We start from the raw sequence: 14,458 nt of genomic DNA, 5'->3' as shown, positions 1-14,458 counted from the left end.
CCATGCTGTCACCACATTAGATTCCCAGGAACGTATTCATCTTATAACTGGAAGTTTGCACGCTTTGACCAACATCTCCCCATTTCCCCCACCTTCCAGCCCCTTGCAACCACCATTCTATTCTGTTTCTGAGTTCAGCTTTTTAACTGACATAGTTAATATTAACTCATCATTAATAGTCTAACTGACATAGAATATACAGTTCTTCACAAGTCAAAGAAGATGTGGTTCTGGCCTTTTGCTTTATAGGCTTTACTCGTATATATAAAATATAGTTTATCACCAAATTCTAGGGCTGCATTACTCCCCCCAACAAAGCCATAGTACTCCATTTATGCACATATTTATATATACCTCTAGTTGTTTATTAATTAACTCAGTAAATGTTTACTGAGCTCCTAGGCAGCTGCCTTAAATCTTTTTAGAATAAGGTGACTTAGAAAAAGATTAAATTTTTAAAAATAAACAAATGTGCCAGACAACACACTAGATAGACATTGGGGCCAGAGGGAAAGAGGAACAGACACAGGCCCAGCCTTCAAGGAGCACCCAACCTAGTGAAGAGGGAGAGGGTAAACTCGTTCACATCTCTCCTTTCTCTCCACGCCGTTCCTACACTTCACGACCAGGCTTACTTTCTGAATATACAGTTTTAATTATGTCACCATATGACCAAACATTTTCACGGACTCCCCATTACTTAGTTGATTAAGTCCTAACTTCCCAATTTGAAGAAGGATTCCAAGCCTTCCATGATTCGGTTGTATAGTACGCAGAGACTAAGAACACAAGCTTTGGAATCGGACTGCCTGGACTCAAGCTCTTTCTCCATCGATTGTTAGGTCTATTCCTCGGTTTCTTTATCTATAAAAAGGGATAAAAAACAGTGCTTATCTCAAAGGGTTGTTGTGAGGTTTAAATGAAATATGTATAAAATGCTTGGCACATTATCTGGCAAATAGTGCACAAAATGTGAGCTACTACTATTATTGTTGTTGTGGTTGTTCAATCTCCATTTCCAGCCTTAACTCCAACAACAACCCTATTACAATGTTATTCTTCAGCCAAACTGGACTCTTTACTATCTCCTAAACACCCATTTCTACAATCTTGCTTTCACTCAGTGTGCAAAAAACTGTCTCATCTCCAAGTATTACGATCCTAACCATTCTCGGCAGCCCCACTCAAAGGCCACCTTTCAGGTAGCATTCTCCATTATCCCAGCTCTATCACACATTACATACATTCCACACGACCCTTACACCTTGGCTAGATTCATCTTTGTATCCTACAGGTTCTAGACCAATGTACATGGTAGGACTCAATAAATGTGTGACAAATTAATCAATTCCTAAATTTTCTCTCTGTCATCCAATTGCTTTCTTGGAAAACAGCTCTACATCACAAGTAAAAAGAGCTCTTCTCTACTATTTCATAAAACTGGCCAACTAATTTTCTTTTCTATCACCAATGTGGCAATTTCTAATGTAGTACCCAGCATATAGTAGATGCCTAAATAGCCAGTGCTTTGAACTGAATTTCACCTCATCTTTTAATTTCAATTATTTTATTCATTATGATCAAGTATGAGTCAGCCTTAGAAACAGATTTATTTTTTACCTGCCCACAAACTCATAGATGTCAATTTCTGGCAATTTTGACCCTATCCCAATCATTTATTGCTTTAGGAGAGATAATATTTAAAACCTCAATAAAGTGAAAACCAGAAAATTAAATGCCTACAGAATGATAAAAGTAAATGAGCAAAGCGAGTGAGTAGTGAGGACTGCATAGAAAACCAGGAAACACACATCCCACTTAAAAGCTTTGGCTTTTAATGTAGTCCTATGAGAGAATATGGGCTTGGTGTTGACAAATCTGAAATTTGTATACATTTTTAAGACATTAAGAAGATTGTAGGAACCAAACAAAAGGTGTCTGCAGGTCAAATTCAACCACAGGCTGCATCTTGTGCTACAGAAGTTCTCTGTAAAAGAAGTGCTGAGGTAGAAGTTCCATCCCAGCAGACAGGCTAAGGCAACAGCTACTAAAACTAATCGACTACCTGGAAGCATCTCCTGCAGTACTTAGCCTCGTCTCAACCACTGTTTTGACCTGAAAACCAAATTAATTCTACGACTGTGTTCAGTATATTGACTCCCAGCTTAGTGCTGGGAATCGAAATGAACAATGTACTAAATAACAGCTAACATTATCAAGTATTTTCTAGGTGCCACACTGTTCTACATGTTACATGAATTAACTCAATCCTCACAACGATCCTATGAGATAAATACTATTATCCTATTTTAAAGATCAGGAAACTGAGGCAACTTGTCCAAGGTCACACAATTAGCAAGCAGTGGAGCTGGAATTAGGACCTCAGAATCCACTGAAAGAGCTCACAATTTGAAAACAGAGACCATTCAATAAATGGTGCTGGGATAACTAATTATACATAAGGGGAAAAAAATGAAAATTGGCGCTAACTCACACCATACACAAGAGCCAATTTGATCTAAATCAAAAACAAATCAGTAGAGACTCAAGAACATAAAGAATAACTTCAAAATCTTGGGAGAGGAAAAGATTGATAAATTCGACTTTATTAAAATTCAGGACTTTTTAACAAGAGAACTTAGAGATTAAAAAGATCAGCAACAAACTGGGAAATGACACCTGTAATACATGTAACCAACAAAGGATTAATAATCAGAAAATACAATCTTTTGAAAAAGACAACCCAATAGAAAATTGGCGAAACAAGTCCCAGCATAGTCTAAGCTCTGAAAACCTGGCACTATCACAGCTGCCACACAGCAGACCCCAAAACAGACCTTGGCATCACTGACAATATAAAATATTCAGGGGTCTATGTCATGCCTCAGGTACACAGAGTATGGGGGACCCAGGCAGAAAGACAGAGCCCAGATGGTTTTTCTCTATCGTATAGGAACTGGATGGCAAACCAGAAGTTGAACATCCACATGCAGACACATAGATCAGGGACTGGCAAACGTCTTTGTTAAGGGTCAGATAGTAAATATTTTAGCTTTGTTAGCTATATATTTTCTGTCACAACCACTCAACTCATCCATTGGTAGTGTCAAAGCAGCCAAAGACAATATGTTAGAATGTGCCAGTGTTCCAATAAAACTTTATTTACATAAACAGGTAGTAGGCCAGATTTGACCTATGGGCCATAGTTTGAGGACCCCTAATATAGACAGCTGTGATTTCCCTACACTCTAGGAATATTTTCTCTGTCCTTCCCTGCCTTTTATGTCTGCTAACACTTACCTCTAATTTCCTTAAGCAAAAACTACACCGCATTTGACAGCTTTGCAATGGTTTCCAAAAGTCTTTATTACTCTACCAAAAAACATCTTCCTTATTGTCTGTGAGAGTTCTCACCTCATTTTCCTTTTATATTTTTTTAACCTCTTTGACAGCCACTATCCCACACTAAAAATCTGAGGAATTCCCTTTCTCATCACTCACAATGTCAATGATCAACACCTGAAAATTCTGATGCTGTTCAATGTTCAAAGCCTCTGCCTTTGTTCAAGCCCTCATTACTTCTTCCCTGCTCTCCAGTCCACCCTCCTGAAGAATATCCATTTATCTCCTAAAAATTAAACCTCATCATCCAGTCCCCTCCTTGAAGACCTCGAATGCCTATCAGCTAAAGATCCAGTTCAAACTCCTTAGCAAGGTCCTTCACAACCAGATTCCGACCAACCTTCTCAGTCTCATCTTTGACACCCCTCTCCCTCTCCTCCCTCCATCCCCCCATGGTACCATTAGGCCTTCCTGCATTAGAAAGACCCAGAACAAATGGATCATGTTGCTTTATATATGGATGGTATATACATATTGAATATACACTGAAAATCTTATTGCTATGAATGTCCTCACATCTTTTGTTGAAAGTCCTTTTTGATTATATGGGAGCCCTACAATGTCTCATGACTGATTTGCATAGCTTCCCTCAGAGCTCTCCCACAACCCATGTGAACTTTGAACTCTTCTCTATTGTTATTCAACTTTAATTAGCTTGATCATGATAGAGATCCTGGATCTCTACCACTGTTCACTGTTTTGTTTTGTTTTTAGTTTTGTGTGTGTGTGTGGCCCTTTGCTGTACATACAGTAAACACCTAGAAGAGAAGGAGCATCTCTTAAAACTCGAGAAAGTTAGAAGTCAAAAGGGCCCTGAAGATAACTTCTTCGCACAAATGGAGGTGGGCTATAGTAGAAATTATCAAATAGCTGGTTACCTATACATTTTTTTTGTATCCCTCTGAGTCTTTGAAGTGACAAATTCATTACAGAAACTAAATTAAGAGTTCTTTGATATAAACTGCCATGCTTGACTTTTTAACATTTTTCTCCCAGCTAGCAAATTCCTCTAAGGCAGGAGTATGTTGAATGAGGCAGCGACCTGAGTTCCAGTAACCCCCTCTGCTACTAACTTTTAAGATCTTGAGAAGTCAACTTTACCTTTCCATGTCTCAGCTAAAATCACTACATCATCTGAAATCATTACATGATCTCTAAGGCCTCTGTCGTTTTTACACATTCATTCCTTCTTCACCATTCTTACTGGCTTCAATAACTTCTTTCTGATGACCTCCCCAGGTGACCCAGCTCTTAAAACAGTGGGCTGTCCCCTTCCAGGGAAGACACCTTGGGTCACCGCCCACAAACAGCCCGGTCCCTCCTTTTAAAGATACACACAAACTCTTCAAGTTGATGGAGGCTTTCTCTTTTAGCCAACCAGTTCCACTCTCTGCACCCCTTTTGCTGGCCAGCTCCTGCACACAACCGCAGTCTCCCTTTTTTCTCTTCCTTATCAAACTCTTCCCTTTTTGTTGCACCCTCCCCCCCCCATAGAGAGTGGATAATCCTGGGGGCATCTATGTCCTCAGGCCCGTAGGAATTATACGGTCTTGTAATTCAGCCCCGCGACTCCAAGGACTGCCCCAATCTGATACCTGCGTCTGTACCCAAAGAGCCCCCATTCCTAATCAACCCCTTCCTCTTCACCCAAAGAAGTGCCACAGCCCTGACAGCCTGAACTCGGACCCCACGCCCCTCCTGGGTCCTACCTGCCCTGGGGTCCTGAACACCACCCACAGCCTAACCCAGTTCCAGGTCCTGCTCACTCAAGTCCCACAGACCCCGACCCCGGTTCCGTTTGGACCTAGTATCCCTAGTCCACGACCCCGGCCACGACCCCACGTCCGGCTCCCGCCAGTTCCTCGGACCTGGAACGCCACCCCATGCAGACCCCGGCCGGCCCTGCACTCCCTCAACGCCCCAGACCCGGCGTCCGACACCCTCTTCACCCCGGCCGGGCCTCCGCTCCCTCCAGCGCCCCCGCCCGCAGGCCCGGGGCCCGCTCCCCAACATGGCGACGAGGACACGAGCACGGCGGGCGGGCGGGGCGGCTCCCGGCCAGGCCCGCACAGAAGCCGTGCCGCACGGCCAGCCGGCGCCATTTTCCCGCGCCAGGCCCGGGCGGCGTCTCCTTCCAGCGTCGCCAGCCGGGCCGGGACCGTGGACGCCCGGGGGGCCCACCCCTTACGGGCCAGCGTCGCCGTCACCTCACCTGAGCGCGGCCCCAGCCCTCCCGGGCGGGCCTCGGAGCACCGGCCCGGGCCGTCCGTGCCCGCGGCCCTCCGTGAGTGCGTCCGTCAGTCCTCGCGTGCGCCCGTCTATCCGGCCGTCGGCGCCCGGCCGCCAGCAGCCCGACCCGGCAGGGCCTCAGGGAGCCGGCGGGGAGGGGGATGGGCCGGACCGGGCCGGGGAGGGAGGGGGAGGGAGGGAGAGAGGGAGGGAGTGCGGGAGGGGGCGGGGCGGGGCGGACTAGGGGTGGGTGGGGCTGGTCACGTGACCAAACGTCCCCGAGCGCGCGAGGCGGAGCGCGCACCGGCTCACTTGGGTGCAGACCTTAGGGCCCGGACCGGGTCTGTCTCTCTGCCTCCTGGCGCTGCACTATCGCAAGTGGCACCTGCCCCCACTTCAGAGTCCCTGTGCAGCCCTATAGGAAGCCTCTGGCTGAGTGTTCTTGGGCAAGTCAGTTCTCCAAGCCTCAGTTGACCCATCTGAAATATGGGGATAATAATGCCAAAGAGGAAATGAGGAAGGCATGGAAAGCACTTGGTACAATGCCTGACACATAGTGTCGTAAGGTGATAAAGATAACCTTTAGTCTTTATTATTATTTGCCTATAAGTCCTTCTCTTTCTTTTCCCATCACCATCACCCCAGCAAGCTCAGTAGGTGCCCTCCCTGCTCCTCAAATGTAGTGGGGCCTCTCCAGCACCGGACCTGATGCCTGTCATACAGGCCTGGATTCAGATGTGGCTTTCATTCTTGGTAGCTGTGTGATTTTCTTTGTCTCTGAACCTCAGCTTCATCAGCTGTAAAATGGGAATTAAGGGTCTGTTATCACAGAAGACAGAAGATGAGCAGATGGATTGTAAACTGATTGCAAAGCTCAAGAATACTGGTCTCATCTAAGAAAAGGAGTCTTTCATTCCACAAATATTGAGCACACACTGTGTGCTTGGCTCCCCTCCAATCTATTCTCCACCCTGCTGTCAGAGTATGTCAGTAAGTCAGAAATCTGATCATGTCCCTCCCGTTTGAAACTATTTGATGGTTCCACACTGCTCTTAAGGTAAAGACCAAATAGATGTCTTACTGTTGTTCTTCCCACATCTCCAGACTTGTCTCATGGCCCTCTTCCCTTGTCTGGACTGCAACTACAATGACCTCCTTCACATATTGCATTTCCCCCTTCTCAGGACACTGGCACATGCTGACCCTCAGCCTAAAATGTTCTCCCTGCTAGAATACTCATCAGCCCTCAGATACCAGCTCACACATTTCTTTCCCAAGAGCACCTTCCCTGACCACTCACTCCCCAGGCAGTTTCTCTTGCTTGTTCTCTATAGGATGTACTGTTGTTCATTCCGTCTTTACCACTGACTGGACTGTGGACTCCATAAGAAGAGGGACTTTATCCATTTTGTTTACTGCTGTTTCCTCAGCACATAACACAGTGCCTGGCACAGAGGAGGCGCTCAATAAATATTTGTTGTATGTATGAATCCTGGCACTAAGTGCTGGGCCCAAGAGGGCAGAGAAAAATAAAGAGAACTACACGCGGCCACAAGGGGGCACCTTAGACCTTTGAGCCTATGAAATTAACACCAAAAGGATTTACAAAAAGAGCCTGGAAAAAGAGTTTTTTAAAAGATTTTTCTTTTAACTTTTAAAAAGTGAGGTAAAATTTACATAAAGCAAAATGCAAACATTTTATTTGTATACCTAATAAATTTTTGCTTATGTTCCTGTGTTACTACCACCTAGATCAAGTTACAGAAATATGAACCCAGAAAGTTTCTTTTGTTCTCTCCCACGACCCCTCCCAGTCAATATTTGCTCTCCCAAAAGTAACCACTATTCTAACTTCTAGCACCTTAGATCAATTTTGACAGTTCTTGAACTTCATATAAACATACAAGCATGTACTGTTTTGTGTTAACCTGGAAATCTGGTATATGCAATCTGACATGTATCTTTAGATAATGATACAATTAATGAATTACTTGATTAATTAATTAATATGAAAGACCAAATGAGAAACTCTGGTTATTTTATCCTGCAGAAACAGGGTCCTACCAGAAGCCAGGCTGAGATGACATCATACACACCTCCAAGTCTCATGAAAGTTTCTAGAGGTAAGAAAGCTCTGAAAGATTCTACAAGATTCTCGTAGAACAACAAAAATCCAATTTAAAAATGAGCAGAGGGGGGTGGTTCTCATAAAACAACAGAAATTCAATTTAAAAATGAGCAAAAGAGGGTGGCTGGTTGGGTCAGTGGTTAGAGCGCAGTGGTCATAACACCAAATTCGCTGGTTTGATTCCCACATGGGCCAGTGAGCTGTGCCCTCCACAATCAGATTGAAAACAACAACTTGACATGGAGCTGATGGGTCCTGGCAAAACACTGTTACCCAATAATCCCCAATAAAATTTTTTTTAAAAATGAGCAAAGCACTTAATAGACAGTTTCCAAAGAAGACATACAAATGTCCAATAAGCACATGAAAAGGCATTCAATAGCATTAATCATTAGGGTAATGCAAATCAAAACCACAATGAGACCATCTCATGCCCAGTAAGATGGCTATTTAAAAAAACAAAAAAACCCCAGAAAACCACAAATATTGGTGAGGTTATGGAAAAATTGGAACCCTTTCACATTGCTGGTGGGAATATAAATGGTACAACAGCTGTGAAAAAAAATTTGGTGGTTTCACAAAAAGTTAAACAGAGAATTACCATCTTTTCCAACAATTCCACTTCTGGATATTTACTCAAAAAAAGAAGCAAGGACTCGAAGAGATATGTGTACACCCATGTTCATAGCAGCATTTTTCACCATAGGCAAAACATGGAAGCAACCCAAGTGGGTAAACTAAATTAGTTATTTATATACAATGGAATATTATTCAGCCTTAAAAAGGGTGGATATTTTCACACATGGATATATCTTGAAGACATAATGCTAGGTGAAATAAAGAAGTCACAAAAGGACAAATATTATATAATTCCTTTTATGTGAAATTCCTAGAGTAGTCAAATTCATAGAGACAGAGTAGAATAGTGATTGCCAAGCAGTGGAGGGAGGGGGAAATAGAGAGTTACTGTTTAATGGGTACAGAGTTTTAGTTGGGGAAAATGAAAAAGTTCTGGAGATGGATAGTAGTGATGGTTGCACAACAATGTGAATGTATTTAATGCCACTGAACTGTACACTTAAAAATGGTTAAAATGGTGACATTTATGTTGTATGGATATATTTTTTGCCATGATATAAAAAATACATATATGCCAGAACCTGAGTCACTGTCCTCATTTTTTTCACCTTGTTATCAATGTCCTTAAACTGAAGGTCATGGGTTTTTCTGGGACTAGCAAGGATGCAGGGAGCTAGGAGACAGGGGCCCACTTGGGTACCTATATATCTGATAAGTGAAAACAGCAGGCACATAGGCAACACAAATATTTGTTGCCCACAGGAAGGTAGCAAAGGAACAAAAACAGGCCATAGACAGCACTAACAATAGCATAGTGCTTACAAGATTGGACTTTGAAGCCAAAATACCCAAATTCAGATTCTAGTGCTGCCATTTATTAGTTATGTAACTTTGGGCAAATGCAACCTTCTTGTTATACACATGAGGAAACTGGGATCAAACAGAGAAAAATGACTTGTCCAACAGAGTCCAAAGTATTTTCTCCTTTATTTTGTTTGTTTTTTAATCCTTAATGTAGTTTTTATTTTGTGTCCCTAATAGACTGTGCACTCCCCCAAAGAAAGTATTTTTGTAATATCATCACCTGTAATATAACAACTTTTTTGTGCTTCAGTTGCCTCATCTGTAAGGTGCAGATAATAAGGGTACCTTACAGATGAGGATTAGAGGATTAAATGAATTAGTAGAGGATTAAGTGAATTAGTACTTGTAAAATGTTTAGAAGAGTACTGAGCACTTATGAGGACTCAACAAGGAGCAGATTAACAGAGGTCTCTAAAGAGGTTATCAGGCTGCTTCACAGGATGTTATGAGCAAGAAAAGCAGTCCTAAAACATCCAAGATATTCTGGATTCAGATTTGGGTAAAGAAAAAGCAAATCAATTGTTCTTTGATGTGAACAATTTGATTAACATTTATTGAACTTCTACGTTTAAATGTTTGTCCAAATGGGCTTATGCTTTGTAGTAAAAAGATTGATAGTGAATACTTGAACCACGTCTTTAACCATCTAGAGAGCATTACCATTTTACTCTCTGCAGGGTTCATCACAACAGTTCCAAACAACAAGATAACCACGTTTAGTTGGACAAATTGTGTCTTTCAGGAGGGTCTATCTAAGTGGGTGCCATTCGCTGGTAGACATTATAATTATAAATTTATTGTGATAATTTACCCGTAGATGGCAGTAAAGTATCTTTTATTACAAAATCAGTGCAACAATTTTCAGACAATAGGAAATAAAGTACTTTGAAGAGGGGTCTACTTTATATAAAGTACTTTGTGTAAAGGCTTCTACTTTGTATAACGGCTTAATATGGGCAAGCAATAGCTTGCTCTTAGGAACAAAAGACTGAAAAATAGAAATAGAGTGATAACAACACAATTGAAAAAAAATTAAAGAGTATCAAGAAGTGCCCCCCCCAAGGAGAAATATTCTTAGAATTTAAAAGCCTGTTTTCAAAAATATTCTGAAATTTTAAAACTTTTTATTAGAGTATGACATAAAGACATAAAAATACACAAATCGTAAGTGTGTGAAGCCTGATGCATTTTCACAAAGTGAATACACATCTAACCAACTCCCAAATCAAGAAAGAGAACATTACCATCCCCACAAAAGCCCCTTCAAGTTTCCTTTGCAGTCATTACCCATGCCCTTGAGGGTAAACAGTATCCTAACTTCTAATTCCATAGATTAGAATTGCTAGGTATTAAACTTTATATAAATGGAATCATACAGAATATTCTATCTTGAGTCTAGCTTCTTTTGCTCAATTTTGTTTTTGAGCTTCGTTTATATTGTTGCATATAGGCGTAGTTTGTGCCTTTGCATTGCTTCATAGTATTTCATTATTTGAATATATCACAGTTTATTCTACTGGTGATGAGCATTTCAGTTTCCACTTTAGGTCTATTTTTAATAGGACTACTGTGACTATTCTTGTACATGCCTTTTTAAAACAGCTTTATTGAAATATAATTCGTATACCATTCAATTTATTCATTTAAAGTGTACAATTCAATGTTTTTCAGTATAGTCACAAATAGGTACAACCATCACCACAGTCAATTTCTATTTTTTTATTGGGGAAGGGGAACAGGACTTTATTGGGGAACGCTGTACTGTGTACTTCCAGGCCATTTTTCCAAGTCAAGTTGTTGTCCTTTCAATCTTAGTTGTGGAGGATGCAGCTCAGCTCCAGATCCAGTTGCCGTTGCTAGTTGCAGGGAGCACAGCCCACCACCATCCCTTGCGGGACTCGAGGAATTGAACTGGCAACCTTGTGGTTGAGAGCCCGTGCTCCAACCAACTGAGCCATCCGGGAGGCAGCTTAGCTCAAGGTGCCGTGTTCAATCTTAGTTGCAGGGGGCGGAGCCCACCATCCCTTGCCGAACTCGAGGAGTTGAACTGGCATCCTTGTGGCTGAGAACCCACTGGCCCATGTGGGAATAGAACCAGCAGCCTTCGGAGTTAGGAGCATGGAGCTCTAACCACCTGAGCCACTGGGCCAGCCCCAATTTTTTTTTTTAAGTGTATTTTTCAGGACCCATCAGGACCAAGTCAAGTAGTTGTTTCAATCTAGTTGTGGAGGGTGCAGCTCACAGTGGCCCATGCAGGGGTGGAACCAGCAACCTTATTAAGAGCACTGCGCTCTAACCAACTGAGCTAACCGACCGCCCCACCACAGTAAATTTTTTAGAACAATTTCATCACCTCAAAAAGAAACCCTGTACTCTTTGGATATTGCCCTTCTCCCTACCCTCCCCCCACTTCCCCATCCCTAAGCAACCACTACTTTGCTTTCTGTCACTATAGACTTGCCTATTCTGAATAATTCATATAAATTCACGCAGTATGTGACCTTTTGTGTCTGGCTTCTTTCACTTAGCATGTTTTCAGTGTTCATCCTTGTTGTAACGTGTCAGTATTTCATTCCTTTAATGGCTGAATAATATTCCATTGTATGAATATACCATATTTTGTTTATCTATTCATCCATTGATAGACATTTGGGTTGCTTTCACCTTTTGGCTTTTTTGACTACTGTTGCTGTTCATGTACAAGTTTTTGTTCGAACACTTGTTTTCAGTTCTTTGGAGTATATATCTGGGAGTGGAATTGCTGGATCATATGGTAATTCTGTTTATCTTATCAAAGAAATGCCAAACTGTTTTCCACAATGGCTGCACTATTTTGCATTCCCACTAGCAATGTATAAGGGTTCCAGTTTCTCCATACCCTGGCCATTACTTGTTATTTCCTTTCTAAAAATGATTTAAAAATTATTATAGACAATATATAATAATGTGGAGTGGTATCTTATTGTGGTTTTGATCTGTATTTTCCTAGTGACGTACGATATTGAGCATCTTGTCATAGATTTATTGGCCAGTTGTATATCTTTGTAGAAATATCTATTCAAGTCCTTTGCCCATGTTTTAATTGAGTCATTGACCTTTAAGTATTCTTTATATATTCTGGGTACTAGACCCTTATGAGATAGCAAATATTTTTCTCATGGTGGGGGGGGGGTGTCTTTTCACTCCTTTGATGGTATCCCTTGATGCACAAAAAGTTTTAATTTTGATGCAGTCCAATTTATTTCATCTTTTGTTGTTCATGCTTTTGGTGTCATATCTAAAGAACCATTGCCAAATTCAATGTCATGTGGATTTACTTGCATGTTTCTGCCTAAGAGTTTTATAGTTTTAGCTCTTATATTTAGGGCTTTGACCCATTGTGTTTTCTGTATGTGTTGTGAGGTAAAGGTCAAACTCATTCTCTTTTATGTGGATATCCAGTTGTCCCAGCACCATTTGTTGAAAAGATTATTCTTTCTCCATTGAATGATCTTCGCACCCTTGTCAAAAATCAATTGACCATGGGTTTATTTCTGGACTCTTAATTCTATTCCATTGATATGTTTATCCTTATGCCAGTATTACACTGTTTTGATTACTGTAACTTTGTAGTAAGTTTTGAAATCAGGAAGCTTCATATCTTAACCAAGATGTGAAGGAAATACCAAAAGATACAATTTAAGAAGCGTTACGTCTTTGAGCTACTTGAGGCCTGAGAGAGTATCATAAAAACTCTTTAAATTGCAAAGTTCTTATCTCTTCATTTCGTAGTCAATATGAGGTGAATTTTATGTTTTCTATAGTAGATCAAGATAGTATACTCTAAATAAAGTAAAAGTAAAGTCCAGGAGAGCAAAGGCCTTGTTTGTCTTGTTCACCTGTATCCCCAGTGCCTCAGGCAGTGCATGGCAGGGAGTAGGCACTTAAGAAAATATTGTGGAATAAAATATGATATTTCATATACTCAGTGATTAAACATATTTTCCAAGATATCAGAATTTTCTTTTAAAAATAAGAATTGTTCCATTGAACAAATCTTTTATTCAAAGCTGTCATTATTTGTATATTTGAGAAAGGAAATGACTCCTGTGATTTCCCCCTCCCACCGAAAGAAAGCATGCTACATGGAAAGTCCTGTAACACCATCATTTGAAAGATGGCCTAGGCAAGTTGGTATGACTTACAGGCATGGCTCAAGCACCTAAAAATATCAGGACAGAGATATTCCAAGTTGCCTTGGAAACCACCCAAATATTCATTAATAGGACACTGGTTAAACCCTACAATGAACTATGATGCATCCTTATAAATAATTAATTAGGTAAATCCATATGTATTGATATTGACATGGAAAAATGCCCATGCTATATTGGTTAGTAGGAAAAAAAAAAGGGAGTTGTAGGCAGTGTGAATAATATAATCCCATTTTTATTTTTAAATAGAACAATATATGTTATATTTACAGAAAAAAAGGAGTTGGAGGAATATATAAATTATTGGATTTCTGGAAAGTTGAGATTTGGCGAGCATGGATCATTTATATTATATCTTTATGAAGTGTTTGATATTTGAATAACTCTTATATCTGTAATCAGATAATAAAGTTTTGTTTGTTTGTTTTTTAGAGGAACAGTACACATGATTTTTGTGTCAAACAGATTGCTTTTGAATCATGGACCTGCCAACTATCAGCTGGGTGACCTTAGACAATTACTTCATGTCTCTTAACCAAAATTTCCTCATCTATAAAATGGGGAAATTAATACCAACCACATGAAGATGTGCCTATCTCATCAGTTTCAGCTCATCTCATTATGCTCTCAGTATGCTCTAGAATAAGGGTCAGCAAACTGCTGCCTTTAGGCCAAATTGAGCCATTTTTATAAAATAAAGCTTTATGGGAACATAGCTAGTTGTTTACATAATATCTGTGGTTGGTTTTGCACTACAACAGCAAAGTTGAGTAGTTACTACAAGGAACATATGGCCTCAAAGCATGAAATATTTACTGTCTGGACCTTTGCAGAAAAAGTTTATCAACCAACACCTGCTCGAGGAAGAAGACACCCGCATTCTTCCATCTCCTTTAACATGACACACTCCTCACCACAGGACCTTTACACATACTGATCCCTTTGCCTAAAATGACAGTCTCACAGCTCATATCTATCCTGCTCATCCTCATCACCTCCCTGGGGAGGCCTTTGCTGATCCCACCCCACTCCTGAATTAAATTAACTTTCCTGTTATACAGTC

General features: G+C 40.9%; 1 protein-coding gene and 1 non-coding gene across 9 annotated transcripts in view; one reads left to right on the top strand and one right to left on the bottom strand.

Moving 5' to 3' along the window:
- Positions 1–5,845, bottom strand: part of NCOA6 (nuclear receptor coactivator 6) — an 85,644-nt gene extending 79,799 nt beyond the window's left edge. For 7 of the 8 annotated variants that reach the window (XM_019733538.2, XM_019733577.2, XM_019733587.2 and 4 more), the window contains exon 1: positions 5,615–5,844. The gene's annotated coding sequence lies outside the window, so the exon portion shown is untranslated. Of the gene's footprint in view, positions 1–5,614 lie in introns of all 8 variants that reach the window. The other variant, XM_019733567.2, reaches the window with a different exon arrangement.
- Positions 5,554–14,411, top strand: LOC109447783 (uncharacterized). Its single transcript, XR_012491383.1, has 3 exons — positions 5,554–5,686; positions 7,682–7,754; positions 13,828–14,411. It is a non-coding gene; the product is annotated as an uncharacterized LOC109447783 (transcript).
- Positions 14,412–14,458: the final 47 nt, after the last annotated feature.

Source organism: Rhinolophus sinicus, linkage group LG13 (assembly GCF_036562045.2).
Source record: "Rhinolophus sinicus isolate RSC01 linkage group LG13, ASM3656204v1, whole genome shotgun sequence".
Lineage (NCBI taxonomy): Eukaryota > Metazoa > Chordata > Mammalia > Chiroptera > Rhinolophidae > Rhinolophus > Rhinolophus sinicus.
This window is presented reverse-complemented; position numbering and strand designations above follow the sequence as displayed.